General features: G+C 53.0%; 1 protein-coding gene across 1 annotated transcript in view; it reads left to right on the plus strand.

The window, feature by feature from the left end:
• LOC308573626 (coronin-7-like) overlaps nucleotides 1-13,332 on the plus strand; it is a 108,442-nt gene that overhangs the window by 37,389 nt on the left and 57,721 nt on the right. The gene's annotated exons all lie outside the window — the stretch shown is intronic.

Below are 13,332 nucleotides of genomic sequence, written 5' to 3' on the forward strand. Positions count from 1 at the left end.
CAAAGCTCCGGGAGGGAAGTCCTTGATGCAGCGCAGAGTTAAACTGTGGAACTCAAACACGCCCCCCCCCCCCAGGAGGCAAGGATGTCCACCAACCTGGATGGTTTTAGAACAGGCACAAGTCAAACTCAGCCCTCCAGCTGTTTTGGAACTACAACTCCCATCATCCCTAGCTAACAGGACCATTGGTCAGGGATGATGGGAGTTGTAGTCCCAAAACATCTGGAGGGCCGAGTTTGCCTAGGCCTGTTGTAGAAGATGATTAGACCAATTCATGGAGGAGGAGGAGAAGGCTATTGATGGCTCAGCTCTGCTTCCAACTGTCGGAGGTGTTAACGGAAAAATCCGAGGGCTCCCTTGGACAAAAACAAAGACACCAACCAGGATAACTTGGAGCAAAACAGCAGCCTGTAGGCTTGGCCTTTACTGAACTGTTGCAACAGGGTGCTCCCCTCACTTGCAGGAGAGAGGAAGGACACAGAAAAAATGGTGTGCAAGGTCTTATAAAGACTTTTGAAATTCCCACCCTGTAGATCAGGGGTGTCAAACTCAAATTCATCGGGGGCCGCACCAGCAGTTTGGTCACCCTCAAAGGGCCGGTTGTATCGGCCTAAAATATTTGAGCAGGCTGAGACCCCTGAAGTTGATGGGCTTTTACCGTATTTTTCGCTCTATTGGACGCACCGGACCACAGGACGCACCTAGTTTTTACAGGGGAAAATCAAGGGAAAAAAATTATCCCTCCCCCCCAGCCCCAAAGAGCAACGGACAGGCTGCGTGCAGCCTGTCTGCTTCTCCCAGAGCTTCTCGGGGCTGCGGGGGAAGCCCGGGTTCCCCCACCAGCCCCAAAGAGCAAAGAAGCCAAGACAGCGCACGGGATCCATAGCCGCGCAACCTCTCCAGCCAGGAGCTAAACCTCTCCAGCGCGGCTAAAGAAGACAAGGCAGTGAGCGCGATCCATCCCACTCACTGCCCTGGCTTCCTCTTTAGCCTTGTGCAGCATCTTTAGTCTTGCGCAATGGGATGGATTGCGCCCGCTGTCCACCGGGGCTGGACTAGATGACTCCTGGGGTTCCCTTCCAACCCTGCAATTCTATGACCTCGGAAGGTGTTTGGGGTCTCCACCACTGGAGGCTTTTAAGCAGCGGTTGGGGGACCATCTGTCTGGCGTTCTTTAGCTGTGATTCCTACATTGTGAGGGGGCTGGGCTAGATGACCCTCGGGTGGCCCTCCCAACTCTATACAGTCCTACAGTTCTGCAGCAGGAGATCCACAGCCACTTAGAATCATAGAATCATAGAGTTGGAATAGACCACAAGGGCCATCAAGTCCAACCCCCTGCCAAGTAGGAAACACCATCAGAGCACTTCACACAATGCCCACACCATCAGAGCACTTCACACAATGCCCACCATCAGACCACTTCACACAATGCCCACTCCCAATTTTCATCTGAGAGACATGTGGCTTCAGTGTCTAGGCAGGTACCCCCCTACCTGCCACACTTCCCCCACCCCACTTAAGCTAAGGGAATTCCTGCCCAGAGAAGCTCCCAGGTGAGGCAAGGGTTAAGATCTACCTCTGGTAGATCTCTTGCGGCTGGAGAGGCACGCAAGGCTAAAGAGGAAGCCAGGGCAGTGGGATGGATCGCGTTCCCTGCCCTGGCTCCCTCTTTAGCCTTGCGAAGCCTCCTCCCCCCCCCCCCTGGAGAGGCGCGCAAGTCTAAAGAGGAAGCCAGAGCAGCGAACGGGATGGATCGCGCTCGCTGCCCTGGCTTCCTCTTTAGCCTTGCGAAGCCTCCCCCCCCCCTGCCAGAGACGCGGCAGCCCGTGGGACGAGGCGGGCGGCCTGCGGGGTCGCGCCGGTGGGGGACCTCTGGAGGCGGCCTCTCTGCTCACCACCTCCTTCGTGCTGAAAGGCGACGCGGCGCACAACCAGGCGATGGTGCACTGGACGGGCGGGAACGGCGGCTACGCGGGCCACATGACGAGGTCTGGCGGGCCGGATTCGGCCCGCGGGCCTTGTGTTTGACACCCGTGCTGTAGATCAAGCCCACCCCAGAAACATCATGCATACATCACAGAAAGTCATGAGTCATTTTCCAGGTGAGAGAGGGGAGTTTGCAGTTTCCTGCCCCCAGAGGGAAGAGCTGATCACTGTCCTTTGTTCCAGTCTGTGCTGAATCCACTCCTATATGCAAGTTCTTTTGTGACCTTGATAGTCTTCTGTCTAGGACCATCAGGGTTGGCACAGCAACTGGGCAGGGCTCCTGTGGATGTGCTGGAATGCGCAAGGGATTATGGCTGCCCTGTATCAAACCTTCCCCATTTTGTAGTCCTTCCTTCATGGAGTAAAATAAAAGTGGAACAGTGCAAATCCGATGTATGGTTGATTTTCTATGGATTTATAACAGAAGCGTAGCGTATGTAGTGTGTGAGTGTGTGTGTGTGTGTGTGTGTGTGTGTGTGTGTGTGTGAAGTTTGTACAAACTGAATGATGGGGGGGGGGGTTCCTGCTACAGAGGCTCCAGTGCTTCTGAATCCCAGTTGCTGGAAACTGCAGGAGCAGAGAAGAGGGATCTTGTGCTGGGATCCTGCTTGCAGCATCTGGTTAGCGCCTGTGAGAACAGGATGACAGACCAGATGGGCCCTGGGCCTGATCCAGTAGGGTCTTACTAGGTTCTTACATGAGGCTTGGGGATGTCTGCAGAATGGTTGCCCTGGCTCTGAAGACAAATGCCTCTCTCTCTCTCTCTCTCTCTCTCTCTCTCTCTCTCTCTCTCTCTCCTGCCTCTTTCTCTCTCTGCCTCGCCCCCCCCCTTGTTGCCAAGCTCTGTTCCAAAGCCCCCCTCCCATCCTCCGTCTTGCCAAGCACATTGCATGAATGGCCCTTGAGTCCTCTGGGGGCTGTTTGCAGAACAAACTGTGGGGCTGAAAGCCTTTCATTCTGTGCTTCCGTGCTCTGCGGCCGCCGGGGGTCAGGGAAACTGCTGAAGCAGCTGGTGTGGTGCAGGAGTGCGCAGGGCCCCGTCCCTCCATGCTCACCGGCCCGTGTGGGGCAGCAGCAAAGGGTCCTGGCCTGTGTGGTGACCGGGACCTGGCTGAGGGGTCCCAGCGCAGACGTGCTTTGTCCTCCAGACACACAGGAGCCTCTCTCAGGGCTGGGGGAGGCAGAGTACCCCAGGGGGCAGTCCTGGGCTGCATCACTGCTTCCGGGCAAGGGCGGGGGTCCGCTCTGGAAGCCCCCGCAAGCTTTCCTCCTGATCTCATCTGAGATGGATTTTGAAAGCCTGATGGGCAAGCAGAGAGCAGAGAGCCCTGCCTCCTGGACCGAAGCAAATAGGGAGCCAGTTTCCCTTCGTTTTGGTTAATTAGTAGCAGATGCTGGGGGAGGGGGGCTGGCTGTGGTTGCAAGAGGGGCCAAGGGCAGGTGGGGAGGCTGCTCATGAAGGGGCACGTGTGTGTGTGTGTGTGTTGCAGCAGCCCACAACTGGTGCAAATGGCCAAGTTGTGCAAGAAGGGCTGAGCCATTCGCTTGGGGGGGGGGCGTCCTTCCCCAGCAGTGCTTTGCTGGCCCCCTTCCTCCCGGCACGCCCTGGACGCGGCCGTGCTCTGGGGGTGCCTCAGCACACGGGGGGGATTGTTTGCAAGGAATAGGTTGGAGCAGGGGTTGAGAGGAAGGAGGGCTGTGATAGGAATTTTGAGGCCTTAGATATATGTTAAATGTTCATAAATGTACCAACCAAGCACGTACAGTGGTACCTTGGGTTACATACGCTTCAGGTTACAGACTCTGCTAACCCAGAAATAGTGCTTCAGGTTAAGAACTTTGCTTCAGGATGAGAACAGAAATCATGCTCTGGCGGCACGGCAGCAGCAGGAGGCCCCATTAGCTAAAGTGGTGCTTCAGGTTAAGAACAGTTTCAGGTTAAGTACGGACCTCTGGAACGAATTAAGTACTTAACCCGAGGTACCACTGTACATAGATCAGCACAGGAAGACCGACCTGAAACCATTTTTGATTCCCAAACTGACCTCAATTACTTCTCTGCAACATCAGAGTGGGAAACCTCCCCATTGTCTCTTTCCTCACAAATCCTGTCTTAAGGGCACATTTAAGATATGAATAGGGTGTGAGCCTGTGACCTGGCTCAGGAACTAAGTATTTATCATTATGAAAGACTGGCCAGGCTCCTCAGGCAATCCAGTCAAGTGACCATTAAAGAGGTAACCTGGCAGACAGGAGGTAAACAAAGCACTCAGATTTCTGCTGTAGACCGCCCTTTGTGTGATGTACGTATGATGTGTCGGGGTGGTGGTGGTCTTGAGCTACACCCCTTCTGTGATGTACGTATGATGTTTCTGGGGGTGGTGTTGATCTACAGGGTGGCAACTTCAAAAGTTTATATAAGGGCGGGCACACTTGGGTTCAGGGTCCTCCTCCTTCTCCTGCGTGTGAGAGGAGCACCCTGTTGCAACAGATCAGTAAAGATCAGGCTTACTAGCTGCTTTGCTTCTCAATATTTTCTGGTTGGCCTCTGTTGTTTTCTCCTACCAATAGGGAACCTATGTAAGGACTCTATATGGGCTCTTGGATACCCCATAAGGGGAAAAGGGCAGGTTTTGGTTTACAACAGGGCACAGCACTGGTCTGGCCTTGACTCCTCCTAGAGTTGGAAGGGACCCCAACCCCCGGAAATGCAGGAATGGCAACCAGAGAATCCCTGTCGGGTGGCTCCCCAACCTCTGTTGAAAAGCCCCCTGGTCTCATCTGAAATGGCACGAGGGAGAGACCATCACCTCCTGTGGAAGTCCAGTCCGCTGTCCAACAGCTCTTTCCATCAGAAAGTTATTTCTTTTTTTCTTCTTTTTTTAGATTTGGTAATGTTTATTTTAGGTGGATGAATATTAAGCGAGGAAAGATTTACATGAGATTTCTCCACACCCAGATTTTCTCAGTAGACCCGTGCCTGAACAAAATAATTTAAAACTTAAAAGAAAACATTTTTCTGAAGTGCATTGCAGCAGCAGCAGCTATTTCTTTTCCCACTCTTCTCTTTCAAATATGGCTCAAGATAATGTTTGTCCTCTTGATATTTTGCCCACTGTTCTTTCGGAAGTATTTGTTGCCTCATGGACAAGTCCAACGCTCTCTTGATGCGAAATAATCTCTCATTATGTGCATCTTCAGGAAGTCTCCTTATCGCTTCTTTCACATCTTCATTTTCATACATTGTATTGTCTCACCTAAGTCCCAGTGCCTTCGCCGCCATCTTGACAACCTCTGAGGAAACGCACCCTGGTGTGTTTGGGAAAAGCCAACATTCCCCCTTTCAGATCACGTGCTCGCAACCCGCCTACAAACCCACCGCGCTCCCTGTGCTGTCACGTGATCATCAGAAAGTTATTTCTGATGTTTAGTCAGAACCTCCTTTCCATCGGTTTGGGGTCCTCACCCCTGGAGCAGAGGGAAAACAAGCTCGCTCCATTCTCCATGTGACAACCCTTTCGGGGTGTGAAGGTGGCTCCCCTCTCTTTTCTCCATCTCCTCTTCTCCAGGCTGAACATACCCAACTTTCTCCGTTGTTCCTCACAAGGCTGGGCTCCCAGACCCTGGACCCTCGGTCTCCTTCCTCAGCCCACCCTCCATCTTGCCAATGTGCAGAGTGCTGTGCTGCGTTCCTCGGGGAGAGGGGCTGGCAGGAGCAGGGGGGCAGTGTGGTGGGGTCTTGCTGGAAATGGCCAGTGGGGAAGGGCCTTGGTAATAGCCAGAAGGGAACAGCCACATTTATAAACTTCCAGTGAAGGGGCTTGGAGACTTTGGGCTCACCTGGAAATCTAAAATTTCTGGGGGGTTTCCAGTGTGTGCATGGATGGGAATTTTGTGGGTGGGGGAATTAAAACACTTCATTCCAAATATTTACTTCCCGCCTTTGTGCTTTTATAGAGACAGGCTGGCTATCGCAAACGCAGCTGCAATCCAGACGGACTTCTCTTAGCAACGCTGCCTTGGCTGCCTCTAGCCTTATTACAGCAGCCTGAGTCCCCTTGGCCAATATCGTTCTGAACCATTGCTTTTAAAAATACTCCGCTCGTTCTTAAAAACAAGAGGCTTCCTCATTTCTTTTCAAACTGCATCGCTTCCCCCACTCTCAATTCCATATTTTTTTTTGTAGTTTACCACCAGCCCAAACAAAAAATAAATAACCATGATGTTGGTGTCCTATTTGAAGTCTCCGTGGGGAAGAAAACCCTCTTTGATGGGAGAGTGTGTGGAGGTTCATATCTCCATGGCTCCCGCCTGCAGATGCAAAGAAAATGGAGAAAACCAGCACATCGGGGGGATAGATTACAACTGGTCCCTGTCCTGTATTTGAAGGAGGGACTCAGAGAGGAGTTTTGCCCAGGCCTACCTAGAGATGAGAGAGATTCTCCATGAGACCCCACAGCCCTTCCCTGAGTCCTTCCGGAGCTGTCACACTACAACTCCCACCAGGCTGTTATTTGGGGCTGGTGGGACTTGCAGTCCAAAATGCCTGAGGAGCCAGCCTGGGTTGGGGAAAGGTGCCCAGCTGTCTTCCACGAGGGCCAGCCGGCTGCCTCCTTGGTGCCCACAAGTTGGGCCCTCGCTGGGTCTCATCCGGTGCTCTGAACGCAGAGATCCCCATTTCCAGCTGCCGCACCCCCTGGGCGTCCTCAGGCACCTTGTCCTCCTCGAATTGGCCTCGCCCTTGAGGGGCCTCCTGCAATTAACGGGCATCAGCGCGGCATCAGGTAGCGGCTTCTGCAGCTAAGTGCTTCCAGCTGGTTGGCAGCTGCTTCTTAGCCAAGCAGTGGGGAGGTCAGGCCCACCCCACTGAGCCCCGGGCAGCTCAGGAAGCGGCACAAATGCTTCCAGGACGTGGTCTGGGGAGGGGCGCACATCGCTCCTTTGGCTGGCCGCCACAAGAAGGGAAACGGCTGATGCCCTCAAGCTCTCCAGCAACATTTTGGGGTTGGGATTTGGGGTGCTGAGGAGAGTTGCTGGGAGGAGGTTTGACACCACCAGCCTCGGATGCTTTTGGGCCCAAAGCCAACAATCCCAGTTGCCCCCCTTGGGGCTCCGCTTGCTTTCCCAGCACACAGCGATGGCAGAGGGGAAGCCGTAACGTGGCACCGTGGACAGAAGCAACTGCTTTGTGTTGTTTCACGATAAGGCCTCCTGCCCTGAGAAGGGCGCCTCTTCTTGCATAAAGTTCTACAGCCCCAACGGAGCCTTTTTTAGGCCTGGGCAATATATTGTCCAAAACCGGTACAGTCATACCTCGGGTTGAAGTAGCTTTGGGTTAAGGATTTTCGGGTTGCGCTCCACGGCGACCCGGAAGTAACAGAGCGCGTTACTTCTGGGTTTCGCCTCTCACACATGTGCAGACGCTCAAAATGCCGTCACACGCATGCGCGGAAGCGTCGAATTGCGACCCACGCACACGTGGGTTGTGTTCGCTTCAGGATGCGAACGGGGCTCTGGAACGGATCCCGTTCGCATCCAGAGGTACCACTGCATTGTGATATTGGTTCCATAGTTTTTGACCTGACAATATATCGCGAATCATGATGTGTGTTTGAGTTGGGTGATATATCATCCAAAACCGGTTTGAAGTCCATACAGTCGTACCTTGGTTCTCAAACGTAATCCATTCCGGAAGTCCACTTGACTCCCGAAACCGTTTGAAAACCAAGGTGCAGCTTCTGATTGGCTGCAGGAACTTCCTTCACTCAAGTCAGAAGCTGTGGAAGCCGGCGTTGGACGTTTGGCTTACAAAAAACGTTTGCAAACTGGAACACTTACTTCTGGGTTTGTGGCGTTTGGAAGCCGATTTGTTTGGGAGCCAAGCCGTTCGCGTACCAAGGTACCACTGTATTGTGATATTGGTTCCATAGTTTTTGACTGAATGATATATCGTGAATCATGATGTGTGTTAGAGTTGGGTGATATATCGTCCAAAACCGGTTTGAAGTGCATATTGTGATAACGGTTTCACAATGCTCTCCCTCGGAATGCCCTCCTTCAGATGTCAAGATTAAAAACTACATAACTTTTAGAAGAGGAGGTTAAGGGGTGATATGATAGCCATGTTCAAATATATAAAAGGATGTCATATAGAGGAGGGAGAAAGGTTGTTTTCTGCTGCTCCAGAGAAGCGGACACGGAGCAATGGATCCAAACTACAAGAAAGAAGATTCCACCTAAACATTAGGAAGAACTTCCTGACAGTAAGAACTGTTCGACAGTGGAATTTGCTGCCAAGGAGTGTGGTGGAGTCTCCTACTTTGGAGGTCTTTAAGCAGAGGCTTGACAACCATATGTCAGGAGTGCTCTGATGGTGTTTCCTGCTTGGCAGGGGGTTGGACTCGATGGCCCTTGTGGTCTCTTCCAACTCTATGATTCTATGATTCTATGATTCTAAGGCAGCCCTGGATTGGGAAGTTTAAATGTTTGATATTTTACTATGTTTTACATATGCTGTCAGATGCCCAGAGTGGCTGGGGAAACCTAGCCAGATGGGTGGGGTATTAATAATAAAAATAATTTTATTATTATTACTGACCAGGCAATATACTGTGAATCATGGGGGTGTGGGGGGTGCATGCTGTGTCAAAATCACGATGCAGGAAAAACCATGAAGCCAGCCAGTTCCTCTCCATAGCTCCATCCTTATTTCAGACATGGTGATATATCAGTATATTGCGATGCTTAGCTGGTGATACATCGCAATGTTGAGAAGCAGATCTCACTCAGCCCTTGTGCCCAGAGTGCCTGCAGTCCTGGCAAGCGGGACTAAACCCTGGCCTCTTGAGTTTCCTTGCGCCCCCCCTTACCCCCTTTGATTGCAAGTGCTGTTAATCATCTGCAGGCTATTAGTGCAAATGCCAGACCGGCTGGTGATAAGGATCTGATTTAGGCTAAGCTGGAAAAGCCACTTCTGGCTGTTGCCTGCCTTCTCCAAAAACAGAGGAGGGCAAGTGGAGTTGAGGAGGTTGCAGCAAGTTTTGCTCAAAGTCTGCTACTTGAGGGCTAAGAGAGGGGAGGCGGCTGCCTGCCACAGACCAGAGACTGGGTGTGTTCAGAAGAACTTGCAAAAAATAAAATGAAGGCAAATAAGAGGTTTGCAGAACCTCCATCCTTCAGAGATGTTGCTTTTTAACAACCGGTGCTGGCTGGATTCAACTGCACCATGGCAACGCGTTTCGGGGGGGGGGTGCAGGATCACCAAGGACACTGGAAAGAAAACACTTGGTTTTACTTTAAAAAGAAATGTTAAAAGTTCACAAGGTGGTTCAGGCAGGCATTCAGGGGGTGTGAGAGGGGTGCTGTGTCAAAGAAGAAGAAGAAGAACCAGCCACCCCATAATATCCGGGGGGTCCCTGTGCAGTTGCAGCTTTCGTGCTTGGGAAACTCACTTTCCCTGCCCGCATGTGTGGGCTCCATAGACGCAGTGTGGCCTAGTGGTTAGTGTGCTGAACTAGGACCAAGAAGGGTTGTTGTGAGAGTGAAAAGCAGGGAGGATAATCACTTTGAGCGCCTTGGAAGAAAAGGTGGTATATAAATGTAATAGATATCTTTTTTAAAAAGGGACAAATATCCATTCACTTTGCTAGCCGCCCCCCTTCCCCCCAGGTTGCGCAGACGGGCCCTGATTGAGAGGAAACGTGTTTGTGGCAGTGAGAGAGAATAATGTAGCTCAGTTGGCGAGGGCACAGTGCTGATAACGCTAAGGTTGCCGGTTTGGTCCCTGCATGGGACACCTGGATATTCCTGAATCTCAAGGGGGTTGGACTAGATGACCCCAGGATCCCTTCCAGCGATAGTTCTCTGTTTCACCAGGACTGCTCCTCCTGGTGGCTGCTAAGAATACCCAGCGTAGATGGCAGCCGGTGTCAAAAGGGGGTTAGGAGGCAGTGCGGAATAAACCAGGGAGGACCCCTGTAGTTCTGCAGCAGCGCACCTGTCCTGCACGCAGAAGGTCTTGGGTTCGATCCCTGGTGTTTCCTGGGACAGGAATCCTGGCTGAACCCCGGAGAGTGGCTGCATGTCTGTGCCTTCGCTCGGGGGACCCTGGCACCCGCCGCTTTGCTGCTGGGGCTGCTCAGCGTCTGGGGCAAGGCACTTGGGGCTGAGCCTGGCAGCTCCTTGCCCTGAGTGCAGAGCTCCTTGTTGGGGGGGGGCTTGGCAGGCGCCTCCGGAAGCCCAGCCTCCATCTCCTCCGTTGCCTCTGCGCTCAGAGGCCCCGGCAGTCGCCCCCACCCCTTTGGCTCTGACATCAAGTGGGATTTGGGTTTCATTTGGGGTTGAGGAAGCTTTTTCCTGGCGCAGAGTCAGGCTCCTGGAACCAGTAGCCGCCGCTTCCGTTTTTGCCCTGTCTTTCACTCTGTGGGTCTCTCTCAGGGGAGCGTGTGTGTGTGTGGAGGCTCCCTCCCTCCCTCTCATGTGAGAGCCTGGCTGGTTTATCGCCCCCCAATGTCTCTGAGCCTTGTGGGTCATTCTAAGCTGCCAAGTCTTGTCCTTTGGGGGGGGCTGCAGATCGAGCCCCCTGTCCCCCCAGCACTTTCCCTGCCAGATTTTCTCGTGCAAGAGGGCATAAGAAGTGTCACCCTGTTTTAAAATGTGGGTTTATTTTAATTGCATTATTTTAAAATATATATAATGTGATTTGTTATGATGTAAACCAGTCAGACTTCTTGGGAGCAGTATATAAATTGCATTTTGATAAGCAGTCTCTCCAGATGTTGCGGGTGGACTCCCAAATCTGACCCTCCTCCCTGACCATTGGCTGGAGTCCTTGTCAACACTTCAGGGCTGTTATTCAGCCTCAAGTTGGCCGGCAAAGTCTCCTGGCAATGTGAGGGTGCAGGTCTGTCCAGAAATCTCCTCCTCCTCCTCCTCCTCCTCCTCTTCTTCCTCTTCTTCTTCCTCCTCTTCTTCTTCCTCTTCTTCTTCATCTTCTACTTCTTCTTCCTCTCCCTCCTCCTCCTCCTCTTCCTCCTCCTCCTCCTCCTCCTCTTCTTCTTCTTCCTCTTCTTCTTCTTCTTCCTCCATCTCCTTCCTTGTCCACCGCCCTTCACCGGGTAACAGCAGCGCTTTTATCTCCCTCCCTGTTGCGGTTGGAAAATCCACATGGCTCTTAAGGAAAATATTTGCTCAGCAGCACTTTTCGCAGGAATTTGGGAAGCTAATTTGAAAAATCTGCTTGGAAGCCGACAATGGGCCCTTTCAGCGTGTCACCGAGACCCCGCGGGGAGCAGTGCCTGCCTGCCTGCCTGCCCAGCGAGCCCCAGCCCTTCCTGGCTCCCCCCACACCGAGGAAACCTTCGCCTTGTGCCAGGCCCAGAGGTGAGGGCAGGCAGGGCGGGGGCTGCCTTTGGGAGCAGAGAGGGCACCCTGCTAGACTTTGGTCTGCAAGGGGGGGCAGGGCAAAGGGCCCACGCTGGAAAGCAGCCGGTGGCTTTGGGGAAACAGGAGCTGGGCTTGCAACGCCTCTCGTGTTAGAGTCATAGTTGGGAGGGACCCCAGGGTCATCCAGTCCAACCCCCTGCAGTGCAGGCATCTCAGCGTGGCAGAGGCATAATTTGCACATTAAGACGCCCCTGCCCAGTGCTTAGCACCCCCAGGCTGTGCCTGGAACCAAGAGGTTTGGAAAGTCCCCCCTCCCACCTTGAGCATCCGCTGTGCCCCCTGCCCCCCCCAGCCACGGAAAGAGCTGCGTTCCTGCTAGGTGGGGCCGCGGCCGTGCAATCCAGCCTTGGAAAGCCCCTCCGTCTAATCAGATCCATGTGGCGCTCGCCCGGTCCATGCGCAGCCGGCCGCGGGTGGGGAGAGGGAAGCCGCCCTGGACTCTTGGCCGGCGAGAGGAGTCTGGAATGGGAGGCAGCTGTGTCAACAGGACCTGGGCTTGGCTCTGGCGGAAAAGAAACTGAGGCATTTTGGCACACCTTGCTCTGCCCAAGGGTGCCCCCCTCTCCCCGTGTGGGCACAGGCAGGCAGCCGTGCCCGCTCCAGTTTCTGTATCAGGCCTGTGGGGGAAGGGAGGTTGGCTTCCCAGTAGTGCCAGTTCTGACTGGAAGTGGCTGCCCCGAGTCTCTGGGGTGGGGGTCCTTCCCAGCCTTGCCCTAGAGCAGCCTTTCTCAACCTGTGGGTCCCCAGATGTTGTTGAACTACAACTCCCAGCACCCCTAGCTAGCAAGGTCAGAGCTCAGGGATGATGGGAGTTGTAGTCCAACAACATCTGGGGACCCATAGGTTGAGAACCCTAGAGGATGGGTAGGCAAAAGTAAGGCCCAGGGGCCAAATCCGGCCCAATCACCCTCTAAATCAGTCCCATGGACGGTCTGGGAATCAGCGTGTTTTTACATGAGTAGAATGTGCCCTTTTATTTAAAATGCATCTCTGGGTTATTTGTGGGGCATAGGAATTCATTCATTTTTTTAATGTAGTCCGGCCCCCCACAAGGTCTGAGGGACAGTGGACCGGCCCCCTGCTGAAAAAGTTTGCTGGCCCCTGCCCTAGAGACTCCGGCAAGGTGTTGAAACAGGAAGGCTCCCTCTGGAGCTCAGCATCTCCTTCTGAGCATCCTCAAGGATTTCTGGAAGGGACCTGCAGAAACCACTGGCTCCCCTTCGGCAGATCGGTCCTCGCAGCGTCCGGAGGGGAACGGCCATTGTGGCTCCATGGCAGAGCAGAAGGCCTCAAGTTCAGTCTCCAGGCATTGGCTGCTGGGAATGTGCCCTGCCTGACACCAGAGCCATTGCTGCCAGCCCGTGTAGACAGTATTGAACTAGATAGAATCCATACCCGCCAACATTTCTCTGATAAAATAGGGACGTCCTGTTCTCCCATCAGGAAGCTTCTCCAGAGTTTGATCTTGCGGCACAGACAGACGTCATCTGCTGATCGACATCGGTCACCTCCAGCCAATGGCAACCTCTCTGCCTCACAGGATTATTGTAAAGGAAAAATGTGCGGGGAAAGGAATCGTGTGCACCTTCCACAAATAAATGGAGATAGAATTTTAGCTGTAAGCGGCCGTGAGTCCCCATCAGGGAAAAAGTCGGAGAATAATAATAATAGTAATAATAATAATAATAAATGCTAAGTGGAAATTGTGAGATTGATCAGGAACATACCAGAGAGCAAATCCTATTGCAGCCCGTGGGACTTCGTTCTGAGCAAAAATGCTTCAGACTGCAGGCTGCCCAGTCTTGACCCAGTTACCTGGGAGTAAGCTCCATGGACTACAGTGGGATTTGCTTCTGAGTAGACAGTGTGACACTCTATTTACAATAAAGGGATCAGCAC

The sequence above is a fragment of the Podarcis bocagei genome, assembly GCF_964188305.1.
Source record: "Podarcis bocagei genome assembly, chromosome: 14".
Taxonomy (NCBI): Eukaryota; Metazoa; Chordata; class Lepidosauria; order Squamata; family Lacertidae; genus Podarcis; species Podarcis bocagei.